This window comes from Scyliorhinus canicula, chromosome 7 (assembly GCF_902713615.1).
Source record: "Scyliorhinus canicula chromosome 7, sScyCan1.1, whole genome shotgun sequence".
Lineage (NCBI taxonomy): Eukaryota > Metazoa > Chordata > Chondrichthyes > Carcharhiniformes > Scyliorhinidae > Scyliorhinus > Scyliorhinus canicula.
The window spans coordinates 195,218,310-195,235,172 of NC_052152.1; the positions used below are offsets into that span (position 1 = coordinate 195,218,310).

At 44.9% G+C, this 16,863-nt stretch overlaps 1 pseudogene; it reads left to right on the top strand.

Moving 5' to 3' along the window:
- LOC119969160 overlaps positions 1–16,863 on the top strand; it is a 111,294-nt pseudogene that overhangs the window by 49,491 nt on the left and 44,940 nt on the right.

Below are 16,863 nucleotides of genomic sequence, written 5' to 3' on the forward strand. Positions count from 1 at the left end.
TTATCGGACAGCACACACATGGGCTGAATGGCCTCTTTCAATGCTGCAAATTTCTTTTGGTTCTTTGACTGCAGAGATTCAAGAAGGTGGCTCGCTCTCGCCTTTTCAGGATGGACAATAAGTATTTGCAATACCCATATCTCTGTGACTGAATAATTTTTCAGAAGCTTACAAAGAAAACTCCCTGGTGGTAACCTGTGTGCTTCATAACAGCATTTTCTTTTCTATTAAAAGGATAAGATTCATTCTTCAAGTAGTGGCTCTGGAGATAGAATAAAAAAGGAAAATGGCTTCACAAGGTAAGGAAGGGTCTCTTTTCTGTCAGCCTTAAGTCATGGGTGGGCGAGGGGTGGGGAAGTGTGATTAGCTCGATGCTTTTAGAATTCAAGCTCACCACTAACTGAGCTTCGATTAAAGAAGGCAAAAATTATTGGAAACTCGGAAGTGATGAGCGGGTGGAAGAGAGTAACTCGTATGGATGACAGGCGAAAATGAGTCAGCAGATATGTTAAACGTTTTGTTTTTCATTTTAATGTTTCAACCCCAATTCACCAAAATACGATTGTGCGGTGGACTGTCCATTTTGAAGTGGGTGTACTCCAGGAATCTGACATGAAGTTTTTTTGGAGGGGTCACTTGGTTGAAGGCCATGTGACCATGCCAGCAAATTTCCTACATGGTATTGTGGAATTATATTAGGATGAATTAGATTCATCTGAAACAGGATTAATCTGAACTCGAGTGTCTGGCTGCATGAGCACTAGCAGGAGTTTAGAATCTGGCAGTCGTTTCTCAAGGGTGGGTGTTTCTCAGCGGTGGGTGGTTATTTAAGGCAGTCAGTTCTATGAATTGTACAACTAGCGTGTATAGAAGAACTGAAAGTTTTTTTTTGTTGCTGCTTTTAACATCCTTTAGCCCACCTCGTATAAAGCAAGAGCCAAATGATGATTACACCTCATCCATTAAAGTGGAAAAAAAGCCAGTGAAGAGAGCCCGTGAAGATGATGAGTAAGTTTTCCTCCTTCAAGACCTGCGTGTTCCCTATATCCTGGGTGAGCTGTAAGCTGTGTGTGGTCATGCAGCAACCATGAATATACCCTGCAGGGTACTTTATATACTGGGTATGCGGTCATGCACTGCAAAGAAAATTTAGAGAGATCATTAAAAGTGTAGAAGTTGGGGTGTGGGGTGCAGTAGAGGGAGGGCAATGCTCCATTTGGTGGGAGGGGTGCAGGGAAGGGAGAGCAAGTAGATGGTGTGATAATTTTTTGTGTGGTGCTAGTTTTTGAGGAATACAAAGAATAGCTAGTTTATTATATGGATAGTTTTGTGAGGGCCACAATCCAGCACGAGTTTGTCAAGTCATACAGAAAGTAACAGTATTTACACAGCAGCAGTAATTCAGTGGGTTCTCTCTCTAGCCGGTACCACACTGGCCAGCTCTATTTATACCGTGGGTGGTACGGTGGCACAGTGGTTAGCACTGCTACCTCACAGCTCCAGGGACCTGGGAATTTAGACGGAGCCTTTGTAAGACGTATCCAAGAGACTAGATCTCTGTTTACTGGAGAGTCGGCCCAGAATTTGTGCTCAGTTCTTTGGAGTGTGCAGCATGCCCTTCTGGCTGTTGACAGTATCTGAGTCAACACTGAAACCCTAAAATGAGAGATTTTCCTCTGAAGGACAAGATTCTCTCTCTATGATCTTTCTGAACTGCCTTTAATGTTTAAAAAAAAAAAAAATACCCTCTTGACACTGGGAGTTGGCTGCTGAAGGTTCATAGAGGCACAAAGTCTGCATCGTGTTCAAGGTTTTTTGCCCTCTCACTTGGCTTCTGTAGCCTATTTGCACCTGAAGTGCTTGTCTAATTGAAGTCCTAAAACACTCACCCCGCAGGAACTTGGTACTGCAGTTGTTTGGATGAGCAATAAGTGCTGGTGGCTTGGCTAGAAATGTACCCGATTCTTTTTTTTTTCAATTAAGGGGCAACTTAGCGTGGCCAATCCACCTACCCATCACACATTTGGGTTGTGGGGGTGAGACCTACATAGACCCGGGGAGAATGTGTGAACTCCACATGGACAGTGACCCAGGGCTGGGATTGTGCCCTACCTAGGCTTTGCTAGTAATGCCCACACCCCGTTAACAAATATTTTGCAATCTCAATCTTTCCTGGAGATGATGGCTTGCATGGCACAGGAATAGGTTGTTTTCCTTGACTGTGTTGATTATTTGTTTGGTGAACTAACAGGATCGACTCAAGTTAACAGTTGCAGGTCCCAACAGAACCACAGGAACTTTGGCTCTTGAGTTTCTGTCTGTGGTTGTCACCGCTAGTTGTGCACTTGATGCTACCCAGGGCTGAGTAGGGGTGCCTCTCTGCTCACTCTTTAGGACCTGTGGCACGATTCTCCGGGAAGATTTCTCAGCGTGGTAGCGAGCGGTAACTGCTGCGGGCTTTCCGGCGCTCGGCCCAGCGAGGCCGGCAATGCTATTCAACCTTAATTGCACCACTTGACAAGGCCCCATGGGCTTCTTGTGGCAAATGAAGGCTCGGCAGCCAATTCACCAGGACCGCGCTCGCCAGCCCCCCCGCTAACGAGGTCGAGCAGCACTTGCACATTCAACCCCAGTCAGCTTGCAGCCATGGCGCCAAGAAGAACGGCCTCAAGATTCAGTGATGTGGACCTGGCGAGGCTTATATTTCTTTACCAATTGACCCATCGCTCCCACTGAGCACCTTTCCATTCTCCCGCAGGTCCTCAAGCCGACGGCGCTGGACCATCCCGGGTGGCCCCCTCTCCCTCTCAGGAGGAGAACTCAGGATGACCTGATCAAGGTGTCAACAGCTGTCATCCCCACCCTCCACCAGCACAGATACACACTGCTCGGTGGGAAACATTTGTCAGGCTTCTTGGGCACCACACAGTGAACACCACACAGCTGCTGATGCCCATCAGATGGAAGCAGGAACCCACAGAGAGACAGCAATCTGTTGTCTGCTGGATCCCAGGACCCAGCTGGGCCCCAGCCTGATGTTGAGCCTCTGGTACAGGGTACAGGGTTACCTGGAGCTGATGGAGATGTTTGGGTGCAGTCAGGACATTCAGAGGGGGATGACATCAGCACTCTAGGTCCATAGCCGATAGAGTCCCAGAAGCTACAGGCGCCGGAGATGTTGCCGGCAAGGCATGGCACCGAGGCCAACACTGCTAGGGTGGCAACCGCAGTGGAAAGCCTGGTGCAGGACATCGGCACCATTAGTGGAGGTGTCCAAAACGTTGCGTAGTCAGTGACAGCTATGGCTGAATGTCTGACTCGCTGGGGGATGTTACCTGGTACCAGGCTGACCTTGACGAGGTGCTGCGGGACAAGTCCCGCTTTCAGGTGGCAATGGCCACAGCTTGTCCCAGTCGCAGGTGGGCATTGCTGAGGCACTGCAGAGCATGGCCCAATCACTGAAGGCATCGACACGGTAGTGCAGACATCCGGAAGCCACCAGGGCTGGCAGAGCCAGGTGACGCAAGGGCAGCCAGGGCTCAAATCAGCTGCCCCTCTGTCTGAAGGTGAACCACATGGCCCTATGGGCACTGGCCAGGAGGAGGGCAGCGGGGTGCCAACCTTGACCCGTGCTACAGAGTGGCGACGGCCACCAGCTTCCCGAGTTCCACCCCTCTGATGAGACTGTCTCGAGGTCAGCACACAGACAGGGTGGCATGGTTGTGCATATGCCGTCGACAAGTGCGCCGGGGTCCTTTGGCCCAGCGGACGCCTGACAGGCATCGAAGACCACGGGACGAGGTAAGCAGCTGGCTGCCTCCACCTCAGATGTGTATCCTGGGTAGAAAGCTAGACATAGCATTAGAGCTAGGAAGGTTATGCATGCTGATCACTGAGGGCACTAGGGAGGAGGCATATGGGGGGAGGCAGGTAGGGGATGAGGAGGTGGTGGGAGTAGGAACTGTGTGACACATTAAAAACACTTGGAGCACAACCAGTATGACGCCTCTGTCAATTTCCTCCCTTATGTGGGCCGACCTCTGAACCCTTGGCCCATCTCCCCCCTCCCCGTAGCACTTACTCACCGTGGACATGTCACCAGAACTTTGTCCCATCTTCTGGCTGTTCGATGTTGGCTGCTACGTGTGTGGTGTCGCCTCCTGCAGTGTTTAAGCACTGTGTCCATGCATCAAGGTGTGATTGGGACACTAGGCAATGACCCCCACATGCTACATGGCCCACCTACCCATGGGAATTCACTAGGGTTGTATGAAGTGCTCACTGAACCACAATCGCCAATCCCCTAATAACAATAGCCTGCAGCCACACGGACACAGGCCTAGGCAGTCAGTGGGGGTTATGGGTGATCAGTGGGGCAGACGGGCAGGGGCTGTGGTTGTCCCTGGAACGGGTGCACATGATCCAGGGCTTGGCATGCTGGTGCCACATGCAGTTGACCCATGCACTGGCCCCAGTCATGGGTTTCCAAACCCCGTGCCAAGCACTGGGGCGGCAGGCCCAGTGCCCCCAGGCTCTCTGCCTCTGAGGAAAGGTGGCTACTCACCTCCTCCGCTCCCCTCAGAAGCCCTTCTGCCAGGTTCGCCCTTTTTCAAAAGGAATACTAATCTGCACCAGCGTGACCACTTGCTGGGGAGGTCGATGAATGACGAGAGACCATTGGATCTGGGGTCGCTCCCATTAGTTGTATGGAAATAGGGGTTAAGTGGTGATAATTGGTTTCCCCCCACGCTAACGCGATATCCAGATTTTGCCTACAGGAGCGGGCCGATTGCATTGCAAGCTGTTTGGTGACTGCCGTGGTTCTCGTTATCGGCCTCCCGCTATTCACCAGCTTAATTTTGTTCGAGTGAGAGCACAATGAAGCCTAAGAATTACGCCCTGTGTTCCAGAGCAAGATGAGAGGCCACGTGTGTTGGAGGCTGTGCTTGGCTGTGATGCTCATCATGAGCAACCTATTTGCCAAAATATTAACTCAGTCCCACCCATGAGAAGAGTCCATGGCCCTACTGCAGCTATCTCGGTGGGTGACTCGGTGAGAGGGAAACTAAAAAGAGTACCTAGAATTGGAGGTGAAGGAAAACTGAACAGGCTAAATAAAATTGGGAGGGTGCATGGTCAGGAGCATGTGGATGGCAAGAAGAAGAGCGTGCATCTCCCCGATTTGTCACTACTTCGATTAAAGCAGTAATCAGCACACTCGTGTTTTATATAAATTGCAGCAGTGTTTTGGACTAAGCTGTATAAAGAGGATGGGAATGGTGTCTGTTCTGCTTGAAACGGCACGCTATAAATTGTATAGGGTCAGGATTTCATTTTGCTGCATTGTCATTGTCCTGAACCTTACTTGTTAAGGTTATGATAGAAAATGGGAAGTTCTCATGAATATAATCTGTTTGTCTGCCCTAGTGTTGATTTTAAACCCAAGAAGATTAAATTAGAAGATCTAAAGAAGGCCAAAAAAAGAAAATCTGAAATGGTAAGTATTATTTTTTTCTTTAAACGTTCTTGTGGGTCTTTGTGGTTTCTGTGCTGTGTAAATTATTCTAAACTGAATTGTGTTCCAGTGTTGTTTCATGCTAATGGGAATGCTTTTTATGGCTCATTGAAAGGATAGAGAGTTCAGTCCTCTTCTAATGACCCTTAAGCAAACAAACTTGCTAAAAAGTTCCTGCTGTTGATGGCTCCTAATTTGGTGAGACACTCCACTGAAGCTGTGATTTGATAAAGGGTCCATCATGCTTTATGAAGGCAATTTTTATTTTGCAAATAGGTCACAAAATGCCTAATCATCTTCAAGCAGCAACTTGGGTCCATATTGAAATCTTGGGAAGGATTTGAGAGGAAGTGACATCTGAAGTGATATTTTGGTGAATATTTATTAATTCGTCTTGAAGTATTTAAACACAGGAGAACATTCTGAAGTACTGGAAGTGATTTTGAATATTGACTTTTTTTTTGAACGCCTGGTTTGTGTGAATATACTGGTGTATTCTTGTTATTTTTCCTTTTCTATTACTTCTTTCCTGCCCGGGACCTGAAACCTGGCATCTGATGTCTGATGTGCATCTTTCGTCACCGGTCAAGTTATTTTTTTTTTTAGGCGTGGCCACTCGATTTCTGAAATATCTCTTATTGGATTTGTTTATTGTCACATGTACTCGGGTACAGTGAAAAGTATTTTTCTGCGAGTAGCTCAAACAGATCACTTAGTACACAAAAAGAAAATTAAAAGAAAATACATAATAGGGCAACAAAAGGTACACGTAAATACATAGACACCTGCATTTGGCGAAACATACAGGAGTGTAGTAATCAGTTCAGTCCATAAGAGGGTTGTTTAGGGAGTCTGGTAACAGCGGGGAAGAAGCTGTTTTTGAGTCTGTTCGTGCGTTTTCTCAGACTTTTGTATCTTCTGCCCGATGGAAGAAGTTGGAAGAGTGAATAAGCCTGCTGGGAGGGGTCTTTGATTATGCTGCCTGCTTTCCCCAGGCAGCGGGAGGTATAGATAGAGTCAATGGATGGGAGGCAGGTTCGTGTGATGGACTGGACTATGTTGACGACTCTGACATTTCTTGCGGTATTGGGCCAAGCAGTTGCCATACCAGGCTGTGATGCAGCCATATAGGGCGCTTTCTGGTGCACCTGTAAAAGTTGGTAAGAGTCAGTGTGGGCATGCCAAATTTCCTCAGTTTCCTGAGGAAGTATAGGCACTATTGTGCTTTCTTGGTGGTAGATTATGACATGGGTTGTCCAGGACAGATTTTTGGTAATGTGCACCCCTAGGAATTTGAAGTTGTCAATCATCTCCACCTCGACCCCGTTGAAGCAGACAGGGGTTTGTACAGTACTTTGCTTCCTGACGTCAATGACCAGCTCTTTAGTTTTGCTGGCATTGAAGGGTAGATTGCTGTCGTTGCACCACTCCACTAGGTTTTCTATCTCTCCTGTATTCAGACTCATTGTTCAAGATCTGACTCACTATGGTCGTGTCGTCAGCAAACCTGTAGATGGAGTTGGAAAGAAATTTTGGCACTCAGTTGTATGTGCAGGGAGTATAGTAGGGAGCTAATTACGCAGCCTTGCGGGGCCCAGGTGGACTATCATGGAGGAGGTTTTGTTTATTCTTACTGATTGTGGTCTGTGGGTCAGAAAGTTGCAGGGTGAGGAGCCATGTCCTAGGTTTTGGAGCTTGGTTGAGATTATGGAGGAGGAATCTAAAACAACGGCATTTCTTAGTTTAAACACGTGGAAAAACTTCCACAGGTTTGGTGGATTCTTGAATTTCTAAGTGGGAACTGCATCATTTTTCAACATTTTGAAGATTCTGGTTGGATGTATTAGGGCTGAGGAAATAAAAATAAAAATTTGTTCACTCAGGAAATAGCCACATAGGTAATAGGAACTGTTTGTTGAGCTGATTTGTGACTGGAACTAATGCCAATAATAGCTAGTGGACATAAGAGTATAAATCTGAAAAACTGACGCAATATGCTAATTTACCCCCTGGAATTCATTACGTCTGAATTTAAAATAAAAGTTGAATGAAATTTGTCATGTTGGGGAAATGTTTTTCCGTTATTCTTGAACTGGAGTTCATAGTGAGTTTCCAATCTTGTGGTCTGCATCGTGAAACGCTAGCCTTATTACAGGAAACATTTACAGGGAATCGATTTGTTCACTAAAATCGGTTTTGCCTGTGATAGGTGCTGCATGTTTTGCTCCCTTTGTGTTGCCTGTGATAGATGGAGTATGTTTCGCTCCCTTTACTTCAATCTCCCTTTTACCGCATGTTCCGGAGTGAGAAGGTGGTGGATTTAAACTTCACTCCATGATTTCAACACTAAATTGAGGCTGTCTCTTCAACAATGCTGCTTTCTCTCAGTACTGCGCCAGGAGATTTTACTCTCCTGTGGGGTTCCCTGTTGATGTAGATGTTCAAGTTCAGTGACACTGCTCAGAAGAGGAATACTTAAATGTTTGGTTGTTTCGGTAAACTTCTCAAACAATGACACCGAAAACATAATTGATCATTCATCTAATTTGCTGCTGTTTGTGACACTCTGCATAGAAAATGGTGGGTGCATGGAATAATGCAGCATGGAAGGAGGTCATTTGGCCCATCGTACCTGAACCAGCTCTTTCAAAGAACTCTGCAACTTGTTCCATTCTCCTGCTCATTCTGTTGAAATCCTTTCATGTATTTATCCAATTCTATTTTGAAAGTTATTTTTGAATCTGATGATCTGTTTCCAGCATCCTTTCAGTGCATTTCAGAATCAATTACTTTGGATACTTCCCATCCCCCTTGTGTCACCTTTGGTTCTTACCTATTTAAAATGTGTGTCCTCTGACTATCTGCTATTAGATAGAATTTTAGGGGTGGCACGGTGGCTCACCTGGCTCCGGGGGTCGCTGTCTGTGTGGAGTTTGCACATTCACTCCATGTTTGCGTGGGCCTCACCCCCACAACCCAAAGATGTGCATGGTAGGTGGATTGGCCACACTAAATTGGCCCTAATTGGGGGAAAAAATTAATTGGGTACTTTAATTTGTTTTTAAATAATAACATCAACCATGCCCTATTCTCCAAAAGACAATAATAATCTTTAAGTTAATCCTCTCCTGAATTCCTAATTAGCCCCACTCTTTTGACAACCCATTTACTATGTTATATGTTTATAAAATACTTTTTAGTTATGAGTTACCTGGTAATCTATTCTCGTACTGCCTTTTCTCATTTCTTTGTTTTCAGCTTTATACTCAGTCCCTGAACACGCTATTATAATGAGTTTTTGTTTCATTTTTAAGCTCTTCAGTCAACAAGGAAGCTTGGTTTGTTTGTTCTTCTTCTACTCCTTGTGAGAATGTGTCTAGTCTATTTGAATCATCTTTTAAAACTTTCCTTTGCCCATTTATTGTTTTACCTGCTAATCTTTGATTCCAATCCACCTGTATCCCTTTACAATTCTCTTAAATTAGCCCTTCCACTAATATTATGTTTGATTTTCCTCACGCCCCCCAAATCTTTTCCATAACTATTATAAACCTGATGAAATGACCAAATTTTCCCAAATGCTTTCCCATTGGCATGTGCCACTTCATTCCCTGGAACTGTTGTGCTTTCTTCCTCATTGGGCTGGAAACGTACTGCTCAAGAAGAGCCTTCTGCATATACCTTAGGAATTCCTCCTCTGTTCCCTTTACACAGTTGTTACCTCAGTCTACTTTGAGATAGTTGAACAATTATCATTGTTCTGAACTTTTTCCATCTGTAATTTGCTTGCAGATTTGCTCCTCCATCATCTTTGCATTATTTCTGGTCTACAGTAGCTCGTCAATTGTTCCTTAATTCTAACCAAATTGCTTGAATGTCTTTGACCGATTTGCTCCCTTTCCCTATTGTTTCTGAATGTTCTGTAACCAGGAATGTTAGATTCACCTTTTTGAGCCAGGTCTTTATTATATCATTCCTTGTATCTAATTGTGCATGCAGTTTGGCAACCTTATTACTGGACCTTTAGACATGCACTCTAAACACATCTTACTCTGCCTTGCTTTCCATTCTGATCCCTCCAATTCTGAACTGCTGTTTGCTTCTTCTATTACTCTTTGAACCTTCTATCTTCCCTAAGATTCATCCTGTTGCCCCTAGCAATACTTCAAAGCAATTAATTGTATGTTAAGCACATTGACAATCTGACAGGCATGACGAGGTGCTACATTTAATGCAAGTTTTCCTTCTATGTAGTATAATGTTGCTGTGTGATTATCTTCCCCTCCCCAAGGTACTGAAGCCTTCACTATGACCCTGGTCCTGCCACTGTCAATGGGATTTCCTATTAAATCTATCCCACGCTGCCGGGAAACCCGTGGCAAGGGTGCGCCGTCAGCGAGACTGGAAGATCCCACTCTGAAAGTTTATCTTTTTCGGTTTCTGGCAGTGTTATGCTATCACTGAGTCCTTTTTTTTTTCTTGTAGGATACAAAGAACAAAAAGTCCAAAGTTAAAGTGGAAAGTTCTGGGCAGGAAAGAAGAAAAAGAAAGAGGAGGAAGACAAATGGAAATGGTGAGGTTCTCTACAACATTTTGCATGGGTTGTTTTATTTAGTTTGCTTCTTACTTCCTTCCCTCTCACTCGGTCAAACCAGGATCAATGGCCTATTTGCTCCAGTAATTCTGTAACTGGATGCTTGCTGGGAAAATCCTAGAGTACCTTGATGCTTAGAGTGAAGTGATTTTTTTCTCTCTTCAGGCTCACCCACTGATTTGCTGCCTAGCTGATGTCTCTTCCCTATGCCCCCCCCATCCCAAACCATTGAACCTTTCTTCCTGTTTATTTGCTTAAATTATAGAGTTAAAGTGGTTACGACGCAAGTAGTGGTTGAAGAGAAGGAAGTGTTTTCATTAGGCTCTTGTTTTAAGAGTAGTATGAAAAGCTGTTTGGGTTTCATTAGGCTTGTTCTTAACATACAACTCTCTACGGTGACAGGAACCAGTGCAGGAACATAGTGTAGTTTTCTATCTCTCAACATCCATTTATCAGTATTTTGTTAAGTTGGTTGGTCAAGATTTTTAATTTATCTTCCATAACTTCAGGCCTGACTACATCTGTCAGTTGTGATGTAATGTTTTTTAAAATTCCATAAAACTTCATCAGTCTGTATCTTAACTTGTGCACCTAGACCTGGTTGCCCACTCCCCGTTGGACATTGATTGGCATTGACTCCCAGCCTGGCTGCAACTTTTTAAAATTCTCAACTTGTTCAAATCCCTCCTTGACCTTATTCCTCCCTATCTCTGTAACCCCTTAATTCTCCTCTCGAAGATAAGCATTCTCCAATTTTGCACTTGTTCTTCCCGTACCTATTATTAATGGCTGTGACTTTTAGTGTTGGGACCTGACACTGCTCCCTGTCTCTCCAATTTGGTTGATCCTTAACTTCCTTCTGAAATGGCTCAACAAATCACTTGTTTGCATTCAAGGAGATGGCTCCGAACAACCATCACCAGAGTAACTAGAAATAGGCAATAAAGGCTGCCTTTGACAGTGACTCTCTCACATGGAGAACTATTTTTAAAAAATGACACTCTTGAAAACTTTGACCAAGCTCTTAGTAACTTGTCCCTGTGTCTTCTCTGCAATGATATTTGTTTGATTTACGCTCGTGTGAAGAACTTTGGGACTTTTTCCTGTCTGAAAGGCACTGTATAATAGCATATTTTATTTATTGAACAGTCTGTGGTGTGATGCGATTACCTAGTAAACAGGAGGAAATGACTCTGTTTCGGTATCAAAATTATATAACCAAGGGCAGTACGGTAGCACAGCGGTTAGCACTACTGCCTCACGGTGCCGAGGTTGGACCCCGGCTCTGGGTCACTGTCCGTGTGGAGTTTGCACATTCTCCCCGTGTTTGCGTGGGTTTTGCCCCCACAACCCAAAGATGTGCAGGGTAGGTGGATTGGCCACGCTAAATTGTCCCTAATTGGAAAAAATGAATCGGGTATACTAAATTTTTTAAAAAAGGATATAACCAGACTTTGGAGTTTGAGCGCAAGCTCCTTAAGACCGAGGATCGTGTTTGTTTAACTTGCTGCTGGCCTCGTGGTTTCCTGCATTTGTGCAGTGGTGATTCTCCGAGCTTTTCTAATGTGATGCTGGAATCTTGCTGCTTTTAATCTTTGGAGGCATCACCGTGGATCTGCTCCATCGGTAAAGTGATCCAATTTAAAGTGCCTAACTTTGTTTTTGGTGATCAGAGTGAGGAATATGAATGTTGGGAAATATTAGACTTTGTTACCCTGCATTTGGAGAATTACATGAAACTCCCTTTAATCTGCTACAGCGATGTAGCTGTTTCTCCATTATCACAGAGCCCCTACGAAACCATCGATCTGATGTCAACTTTGTTCAAACTGTCATTATGGTGCTGAATCATGAGTAGTTTTATGCCATATGACATGTCCGAAGCTTCAATCTGATTCCAGCCACGAGAATGGATACTTTTTTAAATGGAACAAGGTTTGTCAGTTTGTAATCCCTGTACAGTGGTTTGAAGCAACTTGCTCCCAATGCCTCCCATTAATGCTTCTGTTGACCAGATCTGCATGAGATCTTGAGTTCATAAAATCATGATATGTCAGTTTAAACCCACTTCCTCCATGAAGCAGTTGCAGTGGCCGATGAACACTTGGAACAGCCAATCCTTAACTCTTTGTCCTCGGATAGCCCACCACTGCGACGTGCCTGATGAGAAAATGGGAAATACTGCTGGTGTAAATCCCACTGAGTGTTCCATTCTGCACATATTATGGCAGTCGATAGCCTCTTTAATGAGCACATCTAGCCTATAGCCTTCAAATTGCACTACGCGAACAGGCTCCTGATTTCCTGCTTGCTAACCATATTATTTCAATATCTGATGTAATGACACCGGGAAGATGACGTGACTTCTTCGTGCCTGATAATGCATTGGTGCATGCGCATTTCACTCCCGTTTTCAGAGCGTGCTATTCAGGCCATTGAATCTAAATATGCTTCCCTTTCAGTTGACGTAATCCAGAACATAATTTGTTCTTTAATTGTCGCCTCCGACTGGTTTGTCAATCCACCTTAAACTAGAATGTTAACAAAAGCTGGACGATGCAAAGAAATTCGCCCCAGTTAAAAGTCAATGACAGGTCTCTGGTTTCTGACCACATGAAGCTATATTGTTGAGGGCTTGTTGTCAGTGTTTCTGTGGGTTTGGGGTGGCTCTGTGAGTACAATCTAAAACATTTCCACACCTGCCTCTTGTTTGCACTTTCTCGAGTCTACGCACTGACCAATGATGACACACAACAACCATGGTGTGGCTTGTATGATGGAACTGATTAAATCCAGGAACTTTTCACAATCATTTGATTAATTAGCAGGAGTAGGCAGTTTGTGGGGGGGGATGGGGGGTGGCCAATTTGTTTTCCTTTCCCCTTGCTCGTTGGCTTTCATGAATGAAATGTGCAGTTTCTGGTTAAAGACTCCTTTATTTTTGTGCTCTGAAAATTCGGTGACACTCACTTGATAAGTCAAGAGATGAATTGTGATGTGTGCAAGGGAAATTGAAAGTGTTTAAGAAATCAAACAGCAGTGATGGCGCGCGAAATTGAGAACTTGTATCTTAGCTGTGCGGCATATTAAATTTGGGACTCTAGACACAGACAGCTTTGTACGTTGGAATCCTGCACGTTGTTTGTAAATCCACATTGTCTTCTCTCTTCAAATAGAGAAATTTTTCTTCATGAATTTTGCTGGACTGTTTCATTCCACACTCGCGGGTGGAAATGACATTGGAAATTCCTCCAGGAATTTCAAAAATTTCTATCAGAAATGCAGAGCTCTTAGTGGGGTTTCTTCTCATTCTGATTTATATTATTGATGGCTATTTTTGTTCAGATACGTAAGCAGAGCGTCACATGCTGGTTGACACGAAGAGTTCAAGGCAGGTGTCAGTCATTTCAGGCTGCGCATGTGCAAAGGGCTGGCAAAATGAGGTGAAAATGGGGAGAAAGATCCAGCCTGGCAATGATCCTGTAAGAAACCATTTAGCAACTGGTGCCAGAAAACATGTGTGGGTGAGCACAAACTCAGCTTGGCTATACCAATTCTGCCGATGGTCACTCTGTAGACATCTTTTGGGGTGGGGGGGGGGGGGGTGCTTAATTTCTACACTGACCATAACCTTTTGATAAAGGTTTCACTGGGTGAAAGGGAGCTGGTTTACTCGTTAACTGTTGCCATGTGATCCAGGATTGCTAGATGTACTCTGGTATTCCAGAGAAATCTCTTGCTTGACCACTGTCTCATTTTCTTTCTTGTGCAGGTGGGAGGAAGAACGTTACACTGATGGTGTGAAGTGGAAATTTCTGGAACACCAAGGCCCAGTATTTGCTCCACCTTATGAGCCGCTCCCAAATAAAGTTACCTTCTATTATGATGGTAAGCCGACAATTCTTGTTGATGTCGCAACCTCCTGTAAACGGGGACAGAGTGACTGAGAAACAACAAAATGAGTTTGTGGAGCAAGCATTATGGCTGATTCAATTTGTGATAAAGTTACAGCCGTGACTTGATAGAACTGTGATTCACAATATCTTTTGCTTGTAACTGCCAGTGTTTTAGTTCCGGATGTTGCATTTTACCCTCTTCATTCCAGTGTAATAATACCTGACCATTATGTAATAGTAATTGTAGCTTCAAAAGTCATTAATCCATTGCAGATAATCAATTTTGCCTCCATGACTAAATGTGTTGATATCACTGATTTCCTGTGGTGTTGACCACTATCTTTACTCATCAAGCGCTCTAATTTACATAATACAACACTTTAGGGTTTTTTTTTTGTCACTTTTAAACGGCAGTGTTGCCTTTCAAGCATCACCACCAATCCTGGCTTTATAGGTGCACAAGATGTATTGCTCAGATTGATGGCAGTATTGAACCCTCTTATTTCATTTAGGCTCGATAGGTATAGAGCCCCAGTATTATGGATCGCAGTGATCACTTAAGTTTAGAGTTCACTACCATCATCGTGAGCACATGTGGTTTAGCAGATTTGTATAAACAAGGTTCTAATCCAAAACTAATGAACATTTTGGATCACAGGCTGCGCTTAATCATTTAGTGTGTTACGGGAATTTTGAAACCTGTCTCAGTTTTGAAAGTGCCCAAGTATTTGAGTTGACCACAATGTTACATTTATATTAGTAGCTTATAATATGAGCTACTTCCAATAGCATCATGTTTTAAAGTTGCTTTTGTGCTGAAGGCCACTCTGCCTGCAGCAGCTGTTGTGGGGCTTGCCTGCCTTTTGTTTCTGGTGCTATCAATTTCAGATTAGCTAGCAACAGCCAAATAAATGGGGTACACTGCATCCTGCAGACCTGATTCTGTCTCATTTCATGCGATTGTAGCTCTGACAGCCATAATAGTAGTTGCAATGACTTTAATAACCAGATCACATTGACCTGACTTGGGCAGACATCCTCCGACTTGTTTGACTGGTACTCTGTGATTTTCTGGGTTAGTTTTGATGTGTGTTCCATATGGTACCTGTGGAGATTGGCATAGGCACTCTTGCAATTCAGGAAAAGCTACATGACTATTTAAATGGGAGAAATAATCTTGACTGTGGGGATTCTTCATGTTCAGGGCGTTCAGCTTGTGTTTTTAAAATAAAAGTGTGTTTTCCTTCTGTTAAAAATTCAAATTTTTGTCCGGGTGCTGATCTTGCTGATGCAGAGAATCAATCTAAGAGAGTCCCCATAAATATAAGTAAATACCTGAATTTGGGTTCACCTAATTTTGGGCGGAGTTCAACCAAAGCATTTCACAGTGTCATTTTGCGCATGTTGGTGGAGTGTTTCTCGCCATCCTTGTGGGTGAAATCCACCCTGCTATTCAACCACAGGATGTGATTTAACCAAATGGGAACGATGTCTCTGAGCTCGCAGCGCCAGGAAACACAGCACTATCTGACATCACTCCGGTTTATTACGGGGCCTCAATAGGGAACGGGCAGTCAAGGCCGCACTTAGTCCTGTCTCCTGCACTGAGGAGTCCTTCTTGCCAGGGAGACCTCCACGAGTGCCGTTACATCTGGTCCCCATTTGTGGAGACCAGCACTGAACGGCGGTCGCCCGAGGTCCCCGAAGAGAAGAGTTTGGATCTCAACGCCTTGGTTGCCTCAGGGAACTATGTATTAAAATGAGACTAGCTGTATCGCTCTAATATGTAGTTTTTTCCAAAAGATGGCCCGCCCACAATTTACAGGTTTCACATTGCGGCATCTTGCGAGATCACATTTATCACGCAAGGCACGACGAGCCAGGTAGATCCCAAGAGCGGGGTCTCCACTCATTTAGGGGCTTCGCGCAGTAGCACACAGCTTTTCAGACGCAGTGATGCCGTAGATCGTGCCTTTCTCCTTATTTGGGCCTGGGGGAGTTTCTTCCCGGTCAAGCCCATACTTAGACATGTTTTCATCACTGGGAGCTAGGCTTGCCAGCCTGACCGGCTCCTTGCAGATTGGACTACTGTTTTGGAAGTGTGCCCTGATCTCTAAGTGAGCTTGAGGACTATGGGGGTCACTGGGTGCCCTCTTTTCAGCCCTCGCCCGCCCCCAAAAATCTGAGGCCCCTTCTTACCCGCCCTTATTTCTCCCCCACCCCAATCCTTTATGGTCCCCTTTAGGTCCTGACCCCTGGCATGCCAGGGTGGCAGTGCCAAGTGGCTGCAAAGAGGCCACCCTACTCTGTCCCTGACCAGCGGTCTACAATGGCCTGGGAATCCCCCACCCCCCATGTGCCGTTACGCCAGATTCACGTTTGTGTGGACCAGTGTTAAACGGCACCTGGATGTTAGTTCACGGGTGCTGGGAGAATTCGGTGCGGACATGGCTCAATTTAAATATTCTGGTCTCGGGGTTGCACATGGCACCATGGTTAGCGCTGCTGCCGCACGGCGCTGAGTAAGAGTTTCGATCCCGGTCCCTGGAGGCCACTGTCCATGTGGAGTTGCACATTCTCCCCGTCTATGCATGGGTCTCACCCGCACAACTTAAAGATGTGCAGGCTAAGTGGATCGGTAATGCTAAATTGCTCCTTCATTTTGGGGGGGGGGGATTAGGTACTCTAAATTAAAAAAATTATTCTTGCCTGGATCTTGCTCAACAAAGGCGCAATCCAGATTGCGACGTCGCGTGTCATTCCACTGCCTCGCCGGGTCACTAAGAGTGCAACAAGGCCGGTAAATCACTCCCCTTATTTCAAAAGCATGGTGTTGACTTGGATATCTGTAAATGATT